Source organism: Uranotaenia lowii, chromosome 3 (genome assembly GCF_029784155.1).
Source record: "Uranotaenia lowii strain MFRU-FL chromosome 3, ASM2978415v1, whole genome shotgun sequence".
Taxonomy (NCBI): domain Eukaryota; kingdom Metazoa; phylum Arthropoda; class Insecta; order Diptera; family Culicidae; genus Uranotaenia; species Uranotaenia lowii.
In genome coordinates this window covers 49,428-62,168 of record NC_073693.1, presented here as the reverse complement: position 1 = coordinate 62,168, position 12,741 = coordinate 49,428, and the positions used below count along the sequence as shown (strand labels likewise).

The 12,741-nt window shown below is 34.6% G+C and overlaps 2 non-coding genes across 2 annotated transcripts; both read left to right on the top strand.

The window, feature by feature from the left end:
* Positions 1–438: 438 nt before the first annotated feature.
* Trnav-cac (transfer RNA valine (anticodon CAC)) lies at positions 439–511 on the top strand. Its single transcript has one exon. It is a non-coding gene; the product is annotated as a tRNA-Val (tRNA).
* Positions 512–10,463: 9,952 nt separating this feature from the next.
* Positions 10,464–10,535, top strand: Trnaq-cug (transfer RNA glutamine (anticodon CUG)). Its single transcript has one exon. It is a non-coding gene; the product is annotated as a tRNA-Gln (tRNA).
* Positions 10,536–12,741: the final 2,206 nt, after the last annotated feature.

The window sequence follows — 12,741 nt, the reverse complement described above, 5'->3', positions numbered from 1 at the left end:
AGCGGTGAAGACGTTACAGGTTTGTATATTTTTACTCCAAGCGAATCTGTTTATTAGCTGGTGAGCTATGAATTGTAATATCGCTGTCATATTTTGGGATTTTTTCCGCTTAGCTGGTGTTTTAATAGGTCGGTATGAGTGGTTTGAAAGGAAAAGGAAGCGGGCAAATGACGCACGTGCCCGGTCAAAGGAATTCAACCCAGCCAACAATAGGGCACTGAACCAAAACACAGCAAAACAAAACTTGATTTAGATCCCCTGCCAACCGTCTTCTGAACGACTTGATCATTTGTTGAGCACAGCTGTCCAAAATAAGGCGTTAAATTTTGATCAATTGCTACTCCGTTACGAACAATTGCGACAGCATTCGTTTACGCATTACATTTGATTGGTAATCGACTATATCTGATGGCCTATCTCCCTGGCAAGTTTCCAACAGTTTCCGTAGTGTAGCGGTTATCACGTCTGCTTCACACGCAGAAGGTCCCCGGTTCGAACCCGGGCGGAAACATTTTTTGAGACAACTAGCATTTCAAGCTGCGTTGATTACACAATTAGAGTAGGGAAGTGATATGATCACAATCAGCAATTCAAATTAACATTATAGTTTGAATTAAATATCAAAAATCAAAGTAGGTGTTCAAATACAAACAAACATATGTTAAAAAACGTTTTTACCAAATATCAATATTTGAAATTTTGAAAAACATTGACAAAAAAGGTCGCCTCACCGAACGATCATTGGACGGACTGCTGGCAAACATCACTTTCGCAATAGTAAATCTACTTCTGAATGCTCCCATTTATCATACCAAAGCATACGCACATCATTCTGCAACAGGCGAAAGTGCGTAGAAATATTGAAAATTAACTCGTGGCAGGCCATGGAATCGGATTTCCTCGACGCCAATATGTATTCCCAAAATGAACCAGCATATCCCGCCCGGGAGCAATTAGCGTCGTAGCAAGCGAGCAGCATCGAACAAGATGGAATTCATGGCATACTTTTCCCATACCGCGATTGGCAATTAAAACAAAAATAAAAAATAAACATCACACCGAGAGAAAAAGGGGAATCATCAACGATTTAAATAGAAATTTATTAATTTACTGTAAACTACGCTTCATGGGTAACGCCAGCCACTCATCTCATTGCAGTTATTTTTAATTTAAGAAACATTCACTTAGACGCTTATTCGACGACTGTATTTACTTTAGAGCGGATTTCGTCTTCTTAGCACATTCACGCTTCGCGGAAACTTCTGGTGTTGCTGCTGCGTATTTGCTAAATGATGAACGTTTCGAGGTAGGTACGCGAAATTGGCCAAACGGATCAACAGCTCTTTGCGTACAAATTTACTCCGGTAGTACGCGCAAGACGAATCCATAATTGAAAAATTATTGTTTCAATGTGTATCTTCCATGTGTGGATAGACAGGGGACGAAAGCGGCGAATTAAAACTTTTGAAAAAACATAACAAAATCTGTCACTAGTAGGTATCTGGAAACATGTTAACGAGATACGACTAACCAATTGAATTATGCATTAAGTCGACTAATTTTTCAACTTTTAGTTCTTCAATGCAAGGAATTTTAATGAGTAAAGCAACTGCTAGAGCTGTAAGCTAAATTATCTTCTTATAATCCGAATAAAAGAAATGAACAAATTTAAAGATGTATCTTTAAATTGTAGATCTTTCAAAAGCTGGCAAAACCCAAGCATTGGATTTCAATTTCTCCAATCCAAAAATCGGGCAAAACTAAACAAAATCTTAGCATTAACCCCAATCATTAAAGAGAGATCTGAAAGAAGCTTACTTGATTTTTTTAATCGAAGCATATCAGAAACGTTCCAATTATACGAATTTTTCTGTTATCATACAGATTTTTTCCAATTTTGGAACCAAGAATCTATATACAGATCATTCGATTTTGGCAACATCCGAGCAGAACCCCTCGTTGAATGTAAAACGTAATATTAGCATGAATTTTTTTAATTTGGTCTACCTATATTAGTTTTAAACAGTAAAAACATGAGTTTTTCTATGTTTTATTACTTAAAACTAATATAATTGAACCAAATTTTAAAAAAATTAGCTAATACTATGTTAAACGTTTATTGTAATAAATTTGAAAAACAAATAAAAAATAAAAAAAAGTGCCAAAAAAGCCTTTCGATTTTGGCAACATTCGATTTTGGCAACACAAAATGTTTGGGTATGTTGCCAGAAACAAACGGGGTCTGTAGGGGGAAGTGTTCCTAAATGCGCATGTTGGGTAATATGCGCATACAGCCGATTGACGATATGGCTGGAGATTCAACGTATCTAATCAGTGTAGTTTAAGGGTAATACGCTATTGAAACATGGCATGAAGAAATTTGATGGTTATATAAAGCCAAAAAAATTTAAAAATTCAAACAAGATTTTTGTCAGTTTTGTTGTAATATATTGAACTTTAATTATCGTGCGTACAGATTCTGTGAACAAAAATTTTAATGGTTTTTCTTTTTTATTCATCTGGAAATCGGAAATTCAACAAATTGAAGCTTTTGGCAAAGTTGTAAATGATAAGATATTGGAATAAGAGATAGGTTCTGAATGCCCATATGAAGGCAGGTTAAATGCCTATATCAAGAAAAATTGATTAGTCTTATAATTTTTTTACTTTTTATAATTTAAACATTAAATCTACGCTCAAATCACGATCTTACAGCGAAAAAAGAAGAACTTCATACTGATCCGATAAAAATACGATATGAACAAAATTTTACCATGAAATATGGCCATATGGCATTCCTGACTATGTTTTATGCAAAAAAACTAGTGATGTAAAAAATTTCACCAAAATTTCAGCCTTGACGTATGCTTAACATCCGTTTCTACCATTTTCAATTAAATAATTTCAAAATATTGCAAATGTTAATGAAATATAGCTTAAAACATAAATATGCGCATTTAGCCCGCCAGTTTCGGAAATCGGCTATTTTGACTTCTTTTATTATAAAATTATTTTCACAAAAACTGTAAAAGATTTTAACAGAAAAATTGCTCTAACGTATATAAAACAGATTTCCGCTCATGTGTATATAGTTTTCAGACTTCTATCTATTGAAATATGGTAGAAAATGAGTGCTTTCCTTAATATGCGCATATAGCCTCCCTCTCCCCTATATAGATTACAGATTACAGGGACTGTATGATCATATTTTTAAACAATCTTCTCTCATTTTCAAAAAATAAAAAGTATTCTTGTGTCCACAAGCTTCAAAATGAGGCTCATTCGATGAATATCTTGATCACTAGTGCTACAGAGGGCCAATCAAGAGTATGATGCTGGGCTATAAAACCAAACCAGCTTAAACCCAATGAAACTAGTAAGGTTTTGGTTACAAAATGCTTGTAAAACTTAAGTAAGAAACCTTCTAACCACATGAACTATGGACGCCATTTTGAAATGTAAATCGTTGGTTGAATTCGAAGAATAAGAAGTTTTATTTTTAAATATCTTTATTATAGAGATTTTCAGCTATGAGCTGGTTCATGTCTTGAAAAAGAAGTTCGCTAAATCAAAACAAAAAATAAAATCAAAATTTTGCAAGATGAAATATCACGATTAAAGTGGCATTATATCTAGAAATAAAAAAATCACCAAATGAACTTTAGTTAAACATTCATGTTTCAATGGGTTTATCATTCGTCCTACCTTTTAGAAGCTTCAAAATATGCAATACAGATTTCAATACAGTTTTTCGAGAATTTATACAGATTAAATTGATTTTTTAGCATGAAAATACATATTTTTATTTGGCAACGCTGATTATAGTCCAAACATAATTTTCATGTTGGTTTTGAATAAATTCAATCTAAATATTCATTTACGGGCGCAAAAATTTAAACTCATTATAACTGGGTTTGAGATTTTTATTTGATTTAAAAAAACAGGTTCATTTCGTGTTGGCCAACACGCTCGAAAACTTTGTGTTGTCAAAATAGAATGGTACTATGAACCGCCATTTTTCCAAATTAAGGTTTTTTTTTAAACGTTTTCTACTTCCTCAAGCTTGACTTTTAAAATCACTCAAAAGCAATGAAAAATTTAGCCGATCGTCCTCCTTCGGCATAAAAGCAACATATTTTACTTAAGGAACGGTTCCAGATCCAACCAAAACAGAGTATTGGAACTTATTGAACTGCTATGAAGGGAAAACGGCCGAATTTGAAGGCAGTCTTCATTGTATACTTAGCCATTCATCGTGTCAATCGTGATGAAACACTGACTGATCGTCAGCCTCTTTAAGTACTAGACATCAATTTTTTCAATTTTTATCCTTGTGTATCTTCGAAAAATACAGAAGAGAATTTCAACGAAAAGTTTTTGGCTAAAACCCTGCCAGATGCCCGCTAAACGGTTTCTTTTTATTGTCCATTACTATTTTATTCAAATTATCTCCTCACTAGCGTTTCAAATATTTTGCACACGATTAGGCCACCGTATTTTGTATATTTTCTCAGTGGTCCATTTTTTTATCTTGTAGAAATGAAGTCAGGTTACTTTTTGTATTAAACGCTATCTCAAAAATCACTTGCACACAATTTTGCACACGTACACATTACACTACTAGGAAGTTTTACTGAAATTTTTATCAATTTCCATCCATGCATTCAAAATTTATAAACAAAACAAAGTGAAGGATTTTTTTTGAAAACACTCCTTATTATTCACGTTTCATACTTATCTTTTGTACTTTATTCTTTAGACTATACTCGCTACGTTTTGTTTTACCCTTTACTGTCAAGCTCCTTACACCTTTCTTTACTTTTTACTCTTTACACTTTGTTTTCTTTACCTTTATTTTTTTCTACCTTTACTCTTTACACTCTGCTCTTTTCTTTTTGTTTCCAACTTCAACCCTTCTCTGCTTATTCCTTACTCTTTACCTTTTTTCTTACTCTTTACGCTTCACTCTTCACACTTCACTTTTTCTTAACTCTTATTTGCACTTGACTTTTGACTCTTAGAGCTAAAGTTTTTACTCTGTACTGTATTCACTTTTTAAACTGTTTTTTGTTTTACAAACGGTTGCGAAAAACTAAATTACTGTTGTTAAGGCCTTTTCTAATATTTTAATTTTTTTATGTACATACAGTTGCGTTCAAAAAAAATTGAAATCGCGTGTATCTGCGCCCTCTCTTCCAATTTTGACAAGCTGCCACTTTTCTCTCGGTTGGTCGAAATCTCTCTAGGTCAAAATCGATCAAAAATTGTGCCCGTTTGAGAAGATTCTAAGAACTTCAAATTTTGTAGAGCGTTAGTTGGATAGTTGATCTTAATAGTGTGAAAGTTTTATGAAAAAAAACCAACCGAGAGTGGAGTGGCAGCTTGTCAAAGTTGGAAGAGAGGGCGCAGCTTCACGCGATTTCAATCTTTTTTGAACGCAACTGTACGTTTTTGTGTACATACGTTTAACCACAGATTTAATAAAGTTTTTTTGTCGCTTCAACTTGAAGAGCGCAATACCAACCGCGATTTCATTTTTTTCTTTTTGCAGCTTTACAATTAACTTAAACGGCGAATTTAAAAAAAAAATATTGTTTTGTTTTTCTGGGATTTTAACACTCTCGTATTATTCATCCTCTTAAAAAAAAATTAATACATATTTTGTTTGTTCTGTGGAACCGAGCCTGATAATGTTTTTGTGCTTATTTAAAAATTCTTTAAAGGAAATTTTCTACTGAACAACTTTTTCGAAGACCGTAACCTCGTATCTGATTGGACATAAAATTTCTAGGCGTTGAATGGGGGCAGGTCATTTGGGATTGATGAACAATTAATTCAATTGACATCACTGCTAGGTGCCTAGTGAGGAGTTCCATGACCATGACTACTTTTCATGCAATACTTCCCGAAACACCAACTGTGATGTCAATTGAATTCATATTTTTTTTTTCAATGCCAAAAGACTGAAAAGGCATACCCATTTTAAACAGTTAATAAATTTTTGCCTAATAAGATTCAAAGTTATAATTTTCAACAAATTTGTTCAGCGCAAAATTTCCTTTAAAGAATTTATAAATTGGTACAAAAACCATAAGCAGGCTCGGCTCCACAGAAGAAACAAAAATGATTTTTATTTTTCAGTAAACCCTGTGGTAACTTTCTTCGCCGGACATCCCATTTCTCAAAACCACTATTTTTTTTTTGTTCAGATCGACGATTCTCCGAAAAAACTCAATAGCACAAACAAAACCTATCCTTACGTTCAAAATTCACTCAGTATTTGTCAGATCAGTACAAAATAGTGTTATTTTCAACATTTCTGAATTTCATTACATTAAGTTTGATATCTGTCAAACAAAAGAATAAGGCTTAAAATGTCGCCAGTCGTTGAATTTCTATCATCCTATTGATATTTTATAAACATGTGATTCAACATTCCTATATTGCATTTCATTTAGCATTTAGAAAGCCGTCTTTTGATGAATTGCTTCAAATGTACACTTACATTCAACTTTATTTGGACTTGTCCTTCTTCAAGCCTTCTTTTATTGATCGTCATTTAATAAACGCATTATTTAACTTTTTTTTTCTTTTCTTAAATATCATCTTTTTCAGTTTTGTGACCTGTCGCACAACCTGAATAGGCTTGACCACTCGCAAGCCATCTTTTATCGATCGTCATTTCATGAGCTCATAATTTAACATTTTTAAATATCATTTCATACAGTTGTGACCTGTCGCACAAACCACACTTGACCTGTCGCAAGCCGTCTCTTGATGAATTGCTCCAATTTTAATTTCACATTCAACTTCATTTGGACTTGTCCTTCCGCAAGTCATCTTTTATCGGTCATGTTATGAGCTTTTAATTCGCCATTTAAATGTCATCTCATTCAGTTGTAACCTGTCGCACAAACCGAACGGGACTTGACCTGTCGCAAGCCGTCTTTTGATGAATTGCTCCAATTCTAATTTTACATTCAACTTCATTTGGGCTTGACCTTACGCAAGCCATCTTTTATCGATCTTCATTTCATGAGCACATAATTCCACATTACATTCTACATCATCTCATTCAGTTTGTGACCTATCGCACTTGACCTGTCGCAAGCCGTCTTTGGATGAATTGCTACAATTGTAGCTTTATATTCAACTTCATTTGCCCTTGACCCTGCGTAAGCCGTCTTTTATCGAACATCATTGCGTCGCATAAACTGAACTGGACTTGATCTGGCAATCCGTCTTTAGTTGAATCAAAATTTAAATTGATGTTTGTTTCATTGTAACGCATATATTCAAACATAGTGATTGAAACTGTAAAATAAACCATGTCAGAATCAAATCGTACCAAAATAGAGCGAACTCTGCACTCAAATTTTTTATTTTTACCTATTTCGTCTAGTGGTTGTCGGAACATAACTAAAATTTCCGTTGTTTCACTTTTTCACTCTTTTCGCAATAGTTAATTTATTATCTGATTCTTTGCATGATTTTGTTTTTTGCAACGCTTATGGTATCAAAGAATCATTTATTGTATGATTAAAAACTACACACACAGGTTGAAAAATTTGGTGAAAATTAATAAACTAATCATTATTTTCATTAATGATTATCATTATCATTATTGGTAATCGTTAGCGAATAACCTCACATAGAACGTAAAACCAAACAAAGCCGCAACAATCACACATTCATTTCAATTTGTTAGTAAACCTTCTCAGTTGAGAATCACTTAAAACAACCCAGAAAATCGACTTTCGAAAAGAATATGTTATCATTTCTCTAGTCTTGTTTTCTATGAAATCATTGAATCTGCTTCTTGATCAATCGAATTGTTTAAATTTAATATTTACCGACGATGAATAAATTTTATTGCCGACAATGCATCAAAATAAGCTTTTGAAAAATGTGTCCGTTTGAATAATTCTAAGATAAAAATCATTATGTTTATCAAAACAATATAATTCCTTATTTCTGAACATCTGGCATCCTTGTAGTGGGTTACAAACCGGATAAACAAAATTTTAACCCTCATTGAAACGACGCCATTTTGGGGAATCCAAATTGAAAATAGGATGACCTGGGGAATACTCACGATCTGGGAGCGTAAACCTGACCGTTAACTGCGCTATTGTGGTAACTTTCTTCGCCGGATATCCCATTTCTCAAAACCACTATTTTTTTTTGTTCAGATAGACGATTCTCAAAAAAATTAACAGTAATCAATCATTTCCTCTTATTCTGCAAACAATGTTTTTGAAATTCGTATTTAAGACTGATTCCATGTTAATGGGAAATAGGAGTTTATGTTAACCATTTTAATTAACATTTTTCTATCCTCGGGGCCTACCACAAACTCTTCAGATTGCAAAAGCTCTTATGTATTACTTAATATCTTCTCTGTCGTATCTCGTATCATCTGACATTCTTCAAAAGAAAAGTGTGAAATTACATCTAGATTATTAAAACCAAATAGCAATCGGTGCATATGCATTTAAGTCATAGCGATTAATTTTATTTAGTAGTCTCGTTAGAACATATTGTGTCATATTCTCATACAAAATTGAGAGGCATTTAGTGACCACTTAGAGTTAACCAAATAAGTTGAAATTTGGCAAGAGACCTTCTGGCAATAAATATTTGAATATGACTAGAATGAAGCACATAAAAATGTTGTCTTTTTTTAATGAAGAGATATTATTGGAAATGAGCGGAAGGGTAATTTTAATTTGAAAAACTTTTCATCACATTTCATCTATTTGTTCCTCATGAGCCTACTACTTTGCAGTGGTAGATTCAGTATAGATAGAATTGTAGCTACCACTACACAATAGTAGGCCATGCTGAGATGAAATGTGATGACAAGTTTTTCAAATTAGATTACTCTTCCACTCATTTCCAACATCTTTCATCTTATTCTTATATCTAATATCTATTATATTATATTATATCTTTCAATTCTTAAATATTTTTTCTCAAAGGAATAAAAATTTCACTGATATAGCCGATATAATAATTTCATAAGATATTGTCTTTTGAGAAATCAATTTTTGTATTTTATAGTACCTATAAGTAAATATCATAAATTTCTCACAAAAAATCGAAGTTCAGTCCCTGATATTATGGGTAAGCAGTGAATTATTCCTATCTCCCAAGAGACTACGATAAGATACTCAATGACCGACCAAATTTTACAGATCAATAACACAACAAATGGCTACCGAGTTTCAAGGAGGAATTTCACTTGAGTTGTTCGGGTTTGGGTATCGTCTTCGTATTGAAGGGAAGGGAAAAATGAGCGAAGGGCGTCGCCGTCGTTTTCGAAGGGAGGCACGTGGAAGTCGAAGGACAAAGCGGGGAAGCGGAGTCGTTGGACTGTGAGCGGAAAAACGAGGACATTTAATAAAGCACAAGTTGTGTTGCAGATTGTGTGCGCTGGCTGGCTCCCGAAGAAAATGAAGCAAAACGATAGCAGCAAGTCGAGGAAAAGTCAAAGAAGCATATCAAAGCTCTCTTGGCCTGCTTTATGTTAGCTTTTTTTTTGCTGCTGCTGCTGCTTCGCCTTCTTATTAGAGTTCAGTTGGCTGTGGAAGTTGTGAAGGTGGCAAAGATTGAGCAGCAGCAGCAGAAGAAGAATACGGCAGAAACAGCTTGGCAAGTGGAGAGTAAGAAAGGCGACGACGAAGAAGATGAAGATGAATGGCAACAAACTTTGACGACGCGATGGGGACGTCGACGCCAACTGCGATCCGTCCGTATATTTGTAGCCTGCTAGATATCATAGTTAGCGCAGAACTATGAATTCCGAAACTGGCCCCCGTTGTCTGTGGGTATGGGGTTAGAGATTGATTAGGACAAGGTAGGGATGAAGAGGGCATGGGGGTGGGGTGTGTAGTGAAAAGAGGAGAGGGGGGAGCACAAGGGAAGAAACCCGGTGAAATAGAGGAAGTAAAGGGAGCAAAAAAAAATGAGCAAACGACGCGATATTGACGCCGCTTAGCATAGTTTTATGTGACTTCGACCTCTCTTCATGGCTTCATGACTTGGTTAGGCTTGGCTGGGTGGTTTTTTTTTTCGAGAGATGGGCTGAGCAGATAATGTGTTAGTGCTTCGCGTGGTTTCTTCGCTCGTCACCGTCAGCTATTGGGCCTTTTACCCCCAGAGGGAATGGTCTTATTTTGATGGGATCTCCAAGACGGGAACAAGAGGTCTGAGGAAGGCACCGACCAGGTCTCAGGCCACGTAAAGCCGTTCTGCAATCAAATCACTCCAGCGCTCTATGGAAGTCTTGTACGTTTCACCAGTCTTATTTGATTCATTCATTGTTTTAGTTTACATTTACCGTCACTAATCCAAGGATTACTTGAATATTTCCAAACAAAGTTGATAACAGATAAGATTATAAGATTAGATAAGATTCGAAAAATTGATATTTCAAAGTTAATCTATTGTTTACACACATCGGTTCTATGGTGTAATGGTTAGCACTTTGGACTCTGAATCCAACGATCCGAGTTCAAATCTCGGTAGAACCTACTAAAGTTTTTTATATCTAGGAAGATATTGTTAGAAAAATACAAACAAACCAACGCAACTAATTTACTCATTTTGGCAAAAAGATCATTGAATCTCCGAACGAACTTTCGCCGATTGACCTTTCTCCGGTTCATTTGATATGCAAAATCCAATTTACTTTTTTTTATTGCTATCCGTATGCCCTCACGAGGCAAATCGTCGTTTTCCGTCGTCGAAAGCAAAAGGAAAGGTCTGCGCGTTTATTACAAGGTAGTCATTTCACCTTTTTTTTTGGACACCACCCTCTCGCTTCAGGTAGCTACATCATCTGTACCCAACCCATACGCAATCGAGTGTGATGGCCGTCCACAGCTTCGAGAGTCAAATTGGTCCGGGACCGTCGTAAATTCACCGGATCCACATGGGTGATGACACTTGACTCTCTTTTTCTGGTGGAGAAATAAAAAATTATGATTCCGAATTGAATTGAGTGTACAAATTTTGATGAGCCTTTCACCATAAAAGGACACAAACATTTTTCTGACAAAAGTTGATTGTCAAATTTTGACGTCTGACAAATATGACAAATGAAATTATGTCTTTTGAGAAATCTTTAAAAAATGGCAATGATAGATTTTTTTGTTAATTTATTTCTCCAAAAATCCAATGAATCTTGAGACCCTTCATTAGTTGCTCTTATTTTAAATGTTGCACTGCAAGCTGCCAACTTTCGATCGGCTTAACTGGCGCTGGCTAACTTGACGCAAATTGTTTCCTAATAATATTCGCCCTTCCCCCCGCGCACAACCAATCGTAGTATGCCTTGAATGATCGAAAAAAAACTCCCATCTTTTTCGCATCCTAGCAGGCGAAATAGTTTGGCGACGATGAAGATCGTTTAGCTTGCTACATGTTTCTACATACTTATATGTGAGAGCACATGCTTGAAGACTTCGTAGTGGCGTATACTATCAACGGTAGTAGGATTAGTCAAATAAATTTATTGCCGTTCCGCCACGATCTTTCACCGGTCATTTATTACCAGGAACCCGGCCCTCGGCGCCTTCCGAAGCCATCTGTTATGTGTAAAGTGTTCGGAGTGGGGCGCTCCTTACGCTAATCGAGCTCGTTGCTTTTCATTGATTGAACCAGTCTCAGCTCGAAAAGTTCTAGGAGACGTATTAGGGTTTGTAATTTGTGCGGACGCCACACGATTGGAGCACTAATCATTTTGTTGTATGGAGGAAAATTTTGAAATCGGACTCCCGTTTAAAACGACCGCAGATCGTGGCCGCAAGATCGTGTCAACGCAGCGTGCCCGACATGAGTGGAATAAGCAATTACTCAACATTGGTGATTATTAATGCTGCCAATGACCGAAGATGGAAGAATACTGCTCACAGGTTTTCTAAGGTGGTCCGAGTTCGATGAAGATGAATTGCAGAATGTTTAAAAACGAAAAACACATCCTCCAAAACGACTTTTCAAACGAGTAGTCCAGTCAAAATAAAAATTGTCAAATCATCAAATCATCAAATCATTAAAATTATCAAAATTGTCAAAATTGTCAAAATTGTCAAAATTGTCAAAATTGTCAAAATTGTCAAAATTGTCAAAATTGTCAAAATTGTCAAAATTGTCAAAATTGTCAAAATTGTCAAAATTGTCAAAATTGTCAAAATTGTCAAAATTGTCAAAATTGTCAAAATTGTCAAAATTGTCAAAATTGTCAAAATTGTCAAAATTGTCAAAATTGTCAAAATTGTCAAAATTGTCAAAATTGTCAAAATTGTCAAAATTGTCAAAATTGTCAAAATTGTCAAAATTGTCAAAATTGTCAAAATTTTCAAAATTGTCAAAGTTTCAAAATTGTCAAAATTGTCAAAATTGTCAAAATTGTCAAAATTGTCAAAATTGTCAAAATTGTCAAAGTTGTCAAAATTGTCAAAATTGTCAAAATTGTCATAAGTCTCAAAATTGTCAAAATTGTCAAAATTGACAAAATTGTCAAAATTGTCAAAATTGTCAAAATTGTAAAAATTGTCAAAATTGTCAAAATTGTCAAAATTGTCAAAATTGTCAAAATTGTCAAAATTGTCAAAATTGTCAAAATTGTCAAAATTGTCAAAATTGTCAAAATTGTCAAAATTGTCAAAATTGTCAAAATTGTCAAAATTGTCAAAATTGTCAAAATTGTCAAAATTGTCAAAATTGTCAAAATTGTCA